The 9,884-nt window shown below is 34.6% G+C and overlaps 1 long non-coding RNA gene across 1 annotated transcript; it reads right to left on the reverse strand.

The window, feature by feature from the left end:
* Positions 1-5,315: 5,315 nt before the first annotated feature.
* LOC139717390 (uncharacterized) lies at positions 5,316-9,884 on the reverse strand. Its single transcript, XR_011709964.1, has 3 exons — positions 9,456-9,884; positions 7,015-7,112; positions 5,316-6,579 (listed from the first exon to the last, which is right to left on the reverse strand). It is a non-coding gene; the product is annotated as an uncharacterized lncRNA (long non-coding RNA).

Raw genomic sequence — 9,884 nt, forward strand, 5'->3', positions numbered from 1 at the left:
GGGATGAGGATTGGGCTCTTAACTTTTGGCGAGATACCAAGAAAACACTTATGAAATAGTTTAGAGAATACCATTCTGGGAGGAATCAAAAGTTTATTTGATGAAAATTGGTTTTGGAATTGCTGGGACGTCCAAAAACAAAGTAAAACAAAGCAATCGTAATAAAAGGTGGGACCCACCTTTTATTAGGATCGCTCTGTTTTAGCTATCTCTGCCATTTCAAAACCAATTTTCATCAAATAGATGTTGAATTTTTCTTAAAATCACATGCTTTGTGATATTTCATAACAGGTTTCTCATCTCACCAAAAATGTTAGAAACCTGAAGTTAGGTCTCAACCAAAACTATACGATCTCTTTACGCCTGGACAGATTAAAAAAAAAACTAATTCATATTCAAATTCAAATGAATTATTAGGAATTTTCTGCATCGAATATATATTACAAATGAAACACAGTCATTTCTTTTTGTTTTCAAGACAATAGAACATACAATGTGTACATCCGAATATAAAACTGAGATATACGTGTAACGGATTAAAGAAAAAGAATAAGAGGACACGTCAATTGGGAACCACTCATGATAAAGTGAATCAAATGATCTGACTGAATTATGGCACATGTATTGGGAGCGTAATTGCAGAAGACTGTCGTCAAATAAGCATATAGCTTGAAGATACGACAGCCTTGAAAGAGAAGAAAAAAAAGAAAATGGGCAAAACATACATCTTGTATACTTATCGAAAAGAAAAGAAAAAGAAAGGGAAAAAACAGACATTCTGGCATCACATTGCGACAACAAAAATTATATAGACACAAACTATGGATGGGAGTAAACTTATTCAAATTATTCAAATCATTCAAAATTCAAACTATGGACGGGAGTAGCATACAAGGGAGGTATTTGTGCACAATGGACTTGCTTTTCTGTGGATAGATAACCCTTATGACAAGTTTGTATTTGAAGATATAATTATGAACTATGCCGCTATATTTACAATAGAATAATTTGTTTGCATCGCATACTTCAGCGGGTCTCCAACCGGTCAATGGATTTTCATATGGTGTTGAAAAGACTATACATCCATATACAAAACCACATAATAATGCTGTCGGGAGGGGCAGAATATGTTTAGGATATAAAAGTGATTAAACGGATGGTATAATTTTCGCTGAGATGGGGAATTCAGATTTCAACTTTTTATAAGATAATTAGAAACCACTCATGGAATACTAAAGGGCATACAATCCTAAGGGGAATTCAAATTTATTTGACGAAAATCGGTTTTGAAATGAGTGAGATATCAAAAAAGAGAGTAAAACAAAGTGGTCCTGATAAAAAGTGGGCCCCACCGTTTATCAGGATCTCTTTGTTTGTGGATATCTCAGCCATTTCAAAACCAATTTTCACCAAATAAATTACAATTCCTCTGAGAATTGTATCCTCTATAATATTTCATTAGAGGTTTGTCAGTATCTCACAAAAAATAGTTGGTGCCTGAAACCCCATCTCAACCCAAACTATACCATCCCTTTAAATCAATGGGAAAAACTCGGTTCAAGGTCATGTTCTAGGTGGACCTGTTAGATCCTGTAAGGGAGCTGGTCTAAAAGACATCAAAGTTCACCTATCCCCATGTCACTAAATCGAACCTATGCATATTTTTTTTTCAAGAAATCATATAACTTATCTCATTTGATCATGTGCACTAATCTAAAAAGTAGGACCTATTCCGGACAAACTACAGTCGTTTTTCTGAATAGACTGAGAGCTCTTACATAAATGACTATAAACTGACTAATACTTTTTTTCTGGGTTATTTATATACCATTCTTCTCATTCTTGCTCCGCATCTGACATCCATGTTAAAAATTGCAGAATTAACGATTAATGCAGATTAAAAAAAATGATGAAAAGATGATGAACACATGATCTAGAAAGACAGAAAGTGATAAATTCAAGTTGTTTTCCTTTACTACGACGGGTTTTTACCAAATTAAACATGGTTTCATTTCTGCGAAGTGACGATATTGGCAAGTTGATAATGACTATATCCCCTATACGTATATTACAAAGACAACATATAGATAGATGCAAAACTGTACAAAACTGGCACTACATAAGAGTTTGATTGCATAAGTGGTTTAATAAGCGTCATTTTAAAATGTCTTGAAATAAGTCCATCAGATAGATGCAACTAAACCTTTCCTCTGATAAATTCAATTGTTACACAAACAGATATATTTTTTAATCATTATAAAAAGAAACCATATTTTATTTTCTTCGTGTTTTGCAGGTCAAATCGCAAACAGCTGAAGTTGACATGAATAAAGTTAACTCGTTTTGCGACCTGGCTCTCCAATACAATATCATTATGCACAATAATCTTGATAATGATTATCTATATCTATACATATGTATATATATATATATATATATATATATATATATATATATATATATATATTGCATGCTGAGGTCACACTGTATTTAACTATTTCAAAATTAAAGTAATTTTAAGTTTTGATGTAAAGACATCTGCACTGAAGGTCCTCAGTGGAGAAAGAGGCCAATAAGCAGATTTCACCTTGACTAAATTTAAAGTAGACTTGTCGTGTAAAGAGGAAGGGAAAGCAAGCATATATACTATCTAAACTAAAAGGAAAGTGTATATCATCCCATTGTCAAGAATATAGTCATGTTTTTCTAGATAGTAACTTGTGGTTGATTGCAGCTTCCCAACCTAACATTTGCCTTTCATGTTGACTATTTCGTTCTCCAATACGAAAGTTTTGACTTGCTTGAATGAAAATGTAAGTTGACACCAAGGCATTTTACAGAAAAATATCAGTTGTTTAGATCCAAGTACAAGACAGGGGTATTTTTAAGGTTATTACATTAAAAATAAACAATGTAAAACAATCAAGTACATACCAAAAGCTTTCGTATACCACATCGTCGGTGTTACCACGAACCGACGCTATTTCGTTTTTGAGCGAAAATGCAGTTCTGAGAAAATCGCGTTTAAAGATCTCACAAGTTTTAGACAACGTTTTCAATGACTTTTCCTGTCTTGTGTGTGAAAATTTTGACAGGGTGATGAGAGTGGAAGTTATTCTTCCTATCCATAGTGTAATTTTAGTGTGAATTCAAAAAATTTACGATATTTCTGTCTTCAAACTCACTGCGTCGGTTCGTAAATCCATCGTTTCTTGCGCGCACCATAGGTTATGTACTTAAGCGCGGGTCCCACGAACCGACGTAAGTTGTATTACGCCGGTTCGTGGGACCCGCGCTGTAGGGCCTGTACAATAGGTAACGTGCAATACGCGTGTATTTACGAACCGTCGCTATTTCATTTTCGTATGTGTTTACATACAAATACTATTAGGGCTATACCTGCTTATCAACAATAACCTTATTAATTGAAATTAATTGTCAAGTAATGATTGTTGTGATGATTACAATACATTTAGTGATAATTAAGATGATAATACAAGCCAGTTTCTCTTAATTGTTCTAAAAAGAGTGTTGTCATTGTTTTCATCTTCATTTAGTACACGCATGTATTGTTATTATAGCTGTGGTTGATCGTTCCAAAGATTTCTTTGCCCCCCCCCCCCCCCCCTTTTTGTGGATATATTATTATTTAACACTTTTGCATTTGGACATCTATGGTAATACATGTATTCGGTATACTGTGTTTCATATTTTTTTACTGTTTTTTTTTTTTACTTAATTAACTTACTTTTTCATTTTTTCACATTATTTTTAATTCAAATTCAGTTCACTTCTTTCATAATAATTATGAATGTTTGTTCTAAGATGAAGGATACCGCTAAATCTTGGGAAAAAGATGTGCCAGTCAGTAATAATTACTTGTATTTACTCATCTTTCATACTCATGCATGCACTCTGTTATTTCTTTCTCTGAAATAATATATTAATTTCTTTATTTCTTATTATTCCACATATTTGTGACATTTACTTTGTCACAATTTTTATCAGTGTCATTGTCATTTGGCTCGCATGCGAATTCACTCATAATTCCTCATTTTCCATCTTTCTCTTTCCTGCTCAACAGATTCTATGATAGCTGCACCTGATCATATAAAGACATAAACTCATCCTGCATGCACTCTTCGAAACTGATAAACTCCTAAAAATACATGAATATCAACACTATCAGAATTTCAAGCTTCATTTTAAATATATAACAATGGTCATGTTTTATTATGCCTTTTGCAGCAATATATTGAAGAGGTGCATTATGTAATCGAAGAAACATAGGTCCTCAGTAGAATATCAAATTTGAATTATTCAGAGATGAGTAATGACAATGGGAAGGATAACAATTGTGGAAGAGCTCCATAAATCAATACATATCCAATGGCAAATGGAGATGGAATCAAGATTCAAGAATATGTGTAATTCAAGTTCATTATTATATCAGTTCTTGTGTGTTCACAAAAAGAGGAACACAGTTCGAACATGCACACCAAATCTTACATCGTACATTTACATCTATAGAGTGCGGACGGAACATATACAAGAGAAAGAATAACATTCTCAAATTAATATATCAAGCATATCTACATGTATGTATATGACCACACAAAGATGTTGCTGCATATATGCATGAAGCTTGAGAGTGCTGCAACACCCATATGTTCAGATAAAAACTTGATGTATATCATACAAAAGAGAAGAGGTACTGCATGTACATGTAGTTACACTATTCACAGGACAGTAGAGAAAAAGCACGAGAGAGAGAGGGAAATGGGTGTCTAAAATAGGTCGATGTAAGGAGTGCCAAGCCAATTAAGTCTCTAATAGAAGTCATACATATATAAGGAAACAAATTAATCACAACATAAATGATCATGCTCATGTTAACCAATAATTAGCATCTAAAAATGTGTGTAGAAAGCCCATAATATCAGCCTTTCGCCCCGAAGGCTTGTATTATGAGAAAAGAGAAATTTTGGCCGACCCCCCCCCCCCCTCCCTGTGAATCCTTAATCCACCAGTACTATAAACACATTCTGAGAATGTGTTTTAGTACATGTACTAGCAAATTCACAAGAGAGTTGGGGAAATTCAGCCAAAATTGTGTGTGGCTAAAATAATTAAAAAGAAAGGTCATCAGCAAAACTACGGGGTGGATGCAGACGAATTTTCATGTGATGACTAAAAAATATGCAGCTAAAGGGAAAAAAAAAGACGGCGGAGAGGGGCCAAGGCTAATTTGACTCCCCTCCCCCCCCCAAAAAAAAAACAAACAAACAAACAAACACCACTGTTTTACAGCACCTTTAAAGGACTCTTAATTTTTTGTTTGTTCAAAAACAAACGTCTTTTCCATATTGTAGGCGAAATGTAGACCGATACAGTGTATAAAGTGTACATCCCAAGCTATTAAAGAAAAAAAAAACAGATTATGAATATCATTTAAAGTAAGAATTTCAGTGTGTTTAATCATCTTTAGTTGAGTTGCAAATGACATGTACATATTTAATAAGAGCAGTAAACTTCGAAGCGCCCCCAAGCCCTTCTATACTTAATTATTCATGTGTAAAGGTAGCGCCAGGGCACTCTGGTGGTCTAGTGGTTATGACGCTGGTCTAGTAATCCAGAGGTCGTGGGTTCGAATCCTGCTTGGGCTGCCTGTGATTTTTTTTTTCACAGCAGCCTACAAACTGCACACTGCAGTTGCGTGCGTTACTACGGATGGAGACAAATGAATAATCTATTATTTTAATATACGATGTTTGACATCCTTATTGCAATCACTTTCTTTAATTGTAAATTTAGAGACATAATGAATTATTATTAAAAGAAATCAAATTTCTGTATTTTGTTGTGAGTTTGCATGGGAACATACACGTATCATAATTTACAATTTTAGTTAGATAAAGAACATCTTATAACAGAACTGTATAGTGATGGTTGAATAATTATGTCAAATTGTTATAAGTCCTATCATTTACATGGAGTGCATGTTCCCATGTTTATAAGAATCATACGTGACACATTCAAAGTGGGTTGAAGACAACAAAATAATAAATAAAAGAATAAAGGAGAATAGAACTTAATCTGATTACAGCATCATCTAAATATTGCCAATGTGCACTTAGAAATCTATCAAGATTTATCACAAGGTTATGATTACCACACAAAACCTTCAAGATTTATTATCATGAAATACATACCAATGAACACTTAAAAAAATCTAACGTTCCACATCCACATGAAGCTTTCCTTGATATAAATGTCTCTCTGTAGTGTTATTAAAGTGTAGCAAAATTGTAATTACGACATCACAGAATGGAATGCATTGTTTTCACCTTCAATCTTAGGATCTCCTTTCATGTTTCCACTTTACAATCACATTTCACTGTAGATATACCGTCCTTATGTTGTCGCCCTTCATCCCAATTTCTCCCTTCTATCCTATCTGTAGATTGTCTTCTTTCCTAAGCCATTGTATTCACATTCCTTGATGATCAGCACGATGCTGTACTTTTTTCTTCTTCTCTGAAACAGTCCAGCTCTTCGCTACTGCATGGCATCAGTCATCTGAAAGAAAAGACAGAAATTAAGAACTTTCGATTAAAATCAAACATCATGATACAAGATACAACTTTCATTTTGAGAAAAAGAAATCAGCCAACTAAACTGTAGTTGAAATTATTTTGCTCTATTTATATTAAACATAAAACAAAACGGTATACAGGATCAAAGAATGTCAAAAAAAATACTGCTGTTTTTGATGCATATTCAAATTGTCTCGCCTTTTACATACTTTAATGATGCAAGATCTTATGTCTAGCACTTAGTAAGTGCTAGACATAATTATTATTCACATGAATAAATCTGCATGTCCTTGTAAACAAGGCATTGCTTTGAAAAAGCTGAATATCACTAATTGCATTTGGGAAAGAGTCTACGACAATCAAACTTGTTTATTATCAGAGACTTTAACATCTTAATAAGACCTAGACTCTACATTACCATTGTATTCACATCCGTTGGTGATGTACACGACCCTGTACTTTTCCTTTTCTTTTCTGAGACAGTCCAGTTCTTCGCTACTACATGGCACCAGTCATCTGAAAGAAAAGAAAGAAATTAAGAACTTTTGATTAAAATCAAACATCATGGCACAAGATACAACTTTAATTTTGAGAAGAAAAAAAAATCAGCCAACAAAACTGAAGTTGAAATTATTTTGCTCTATTTATATTAAACATAAAACAAAATGGTAGGCCTATGCAGGATCAAAGAATGTCAAAAAATGCTGCTTTTCGTATTTGATGCATATTCAAATTGCCTCTTCATTTACACATTTTACTGATGCAAGATATTATGTTTAGCACTTGGTATGTCTCATGTAGAAATTGAATTATCATTCACATGAATATAAATCTACATGTATTTGTAAACAAGGCATTGCATTGAAATAGCTGAATATTACTACATGTACCTGCATTTGGGAAACAGTCTATGACAATCAAACCTGTTTCTTATCAGAGACTGTAACATCTTAATTAGACCTAGACTCTACATTATCATTCAGCTTTTAAAGGTATTAACCATTCACCTATAAAACACTGGCATTGTCATGTGCATCATATTTCTTTGATACTGCACATATTTTCATGAAGTCTGCACAAGAATGCAAATGAAACACGTCTGCTGTTTGGTATTTATGAAAAAAAAAATTACTAACCCGAAGTCCTTGGCCTTAGAAATAACATGTGGCGAGTTTAGTAGGAATTGACGTTAAATTCTTAAAATAGAATAAGAATAGATCTACTAAGTAGGCCTTTGCCTCATGAATGTCTGGTCTAATTATAGACTAAGTGAAGTCTAGACCTTTCACTTTTAAGTTACCAGTGGTTCACAAAATTTATATTATAGATCTAGACTACATCTAGATCTAGACATCTAATACTATTAGATCTTGGCAACTTTTGTCTTTGTGACACGAAATTAACATGTCACGGATGATATTGCGGCGATATCCAACAGGATGACAGTACCACTATTACTGACTCAGTAAGTTGACATAGATAACATCAACTTGTTAACGTACGTTAGAGATGGCACCATATACAAAAGCCGGTGACACTGACACTGACAGATCTAACGACTACGTTTAGACTAACGTTAAAGAGTTAGACTCGCCATCTCAGTAAGTCGGCCAAAGACAAAGTCAATACAGGGCTAAGTCAGTGTTACTGTTATGTTAGGCCTAACAAATGTTAACGGTTACTCGGTTAGGTTAGGTTTACCAGGACTCAAGAGTCCTGGTTAAATCAGTCGAGGGACATTTCTTAGAAGTCCTTCGATTCCAAGAATAAAAAGGGTGAAAGAACAAAGGGAAAAAAGGAAAGAAGAAAGGACAAAAGATTATGTGTGGATGCTGTGGAAATCGACAGCGCTACTGTATCACTATCAATCACGCGTGAATATGTAAACGCCATTTGGTTGGGCCGCATTCACAAGTTTTAGGGAAAAAAAGTCCCACCGCTGTGCTTCAAAGGTACTCCACTCGAACTAACATTAGACATAATGTCACATATCTACACACAGTACGGTACTAGGGCTGAATTCACAAGTATACTATAACACTGCACTGTACAGGAAAGCCACCTAACCTGTAGAGTACTACTCGTAGTGTTTAGCGTTAGGTAGTATCACTAGACCACATACTGTCATAGATGACATCTACACCAACGCTGCACACTGGCACTGGTCCGACGGTCCCTGACCAGGAAAAATCACTGTTGGACACTGACCAGTAACTTTTTCAGGAATGGACCAGTAAAGATTGGGGGAAAAAATGGGTGGACTCTACCTACTATTACCACTAGTCTAGATGTAGATCTAGAGCTAGACTACCGTGTACCGGTATGGCTCTGAACTGTGTTAATTTGACTTGGTCTTAGACTTCAGCTGATCTTAGTTTTAGTAACTGGTACCGGTATTACAAGTAAAGTCTTAACTTAGACTTAATAGTTAGACTTGAAAGTAAAAGTCTAACATGTCTAACTTTATTCTTTACTCTTCCTTTGAGTTTTACTGTTAGACTTTTTATTATTTTTTTTTGTTTAGTACGCCTACTTTGTCAATCTCATGATTTCATTTTCAACTCAAAAGTCAAGGCTTTTAGTGTCTTCGAGACTTTGAAATCTTGCAATCTGCATGTCTTGCACACAGACGTTACGACTACAGTACTCAGTAGTCTCAGAAGTAACGACATAAGTTGAAAAGAAACAATAAATAATATGATTTGGGATCTAATTTGAAATTGGATGGCGTTTACAGACTAGGCTTCATAAGCATCACGCGATTGAATACATGGGACTACACACTACCGCAATTAATGGTTATGGTAGTCCAACTGAAACTGTTATTTTGAGCATGATTTTAATAGGATTATAGCTTACCATTCACTTCACTCGTGGACAGTGGGCTGGCTTAGGCCGTCATTCATCTTTCAGAAGGTTTGGTTCTCACTCTGAGATCTGGATTAGGGCCAAAACCTAATTCTAGGCCAGTAAGTTGAACAAAGCTCAAAATAATGCAACTGCGACGGTTCGTGAAACCCGCATTGCTCTTCACCGTAGCAATTCGGGTTTCACGAACCGGCGTATCTTTCCTGCGTCGGTTCGTGAAACCCCTTTTTCTCAATTTCTCGATATTTCGAGTACCGTCGTTTTTTTCTTTCTTTGATAAAATTAAGAATAATTAATTTTGTGATCTAAAATTTTGGGATTTGGTAGAGTTTTGAAAGCACTTTCATTTGGTACCAATATCTCGATTTTGAAAATTTTGACCAAAATCGAAATAGCGTCAGTTCGTGAAAACACCGACGA

Source organism: Diadema antillarum, unplaced genomic scaffold, assembly GCF_040938485.1.
Source record: "Diadema antillarum isolate AM-2024a unplaced genomic scaffold, OU_Dant_1.0 scf00000075, whole genome shotgun sequence".
Lineage (NCBI taxonomy): Eukaryota > Metazoa > Echinodermata > Echinoidea > Diadematoida > Diadematidae > Diadema > Diadema antillarum.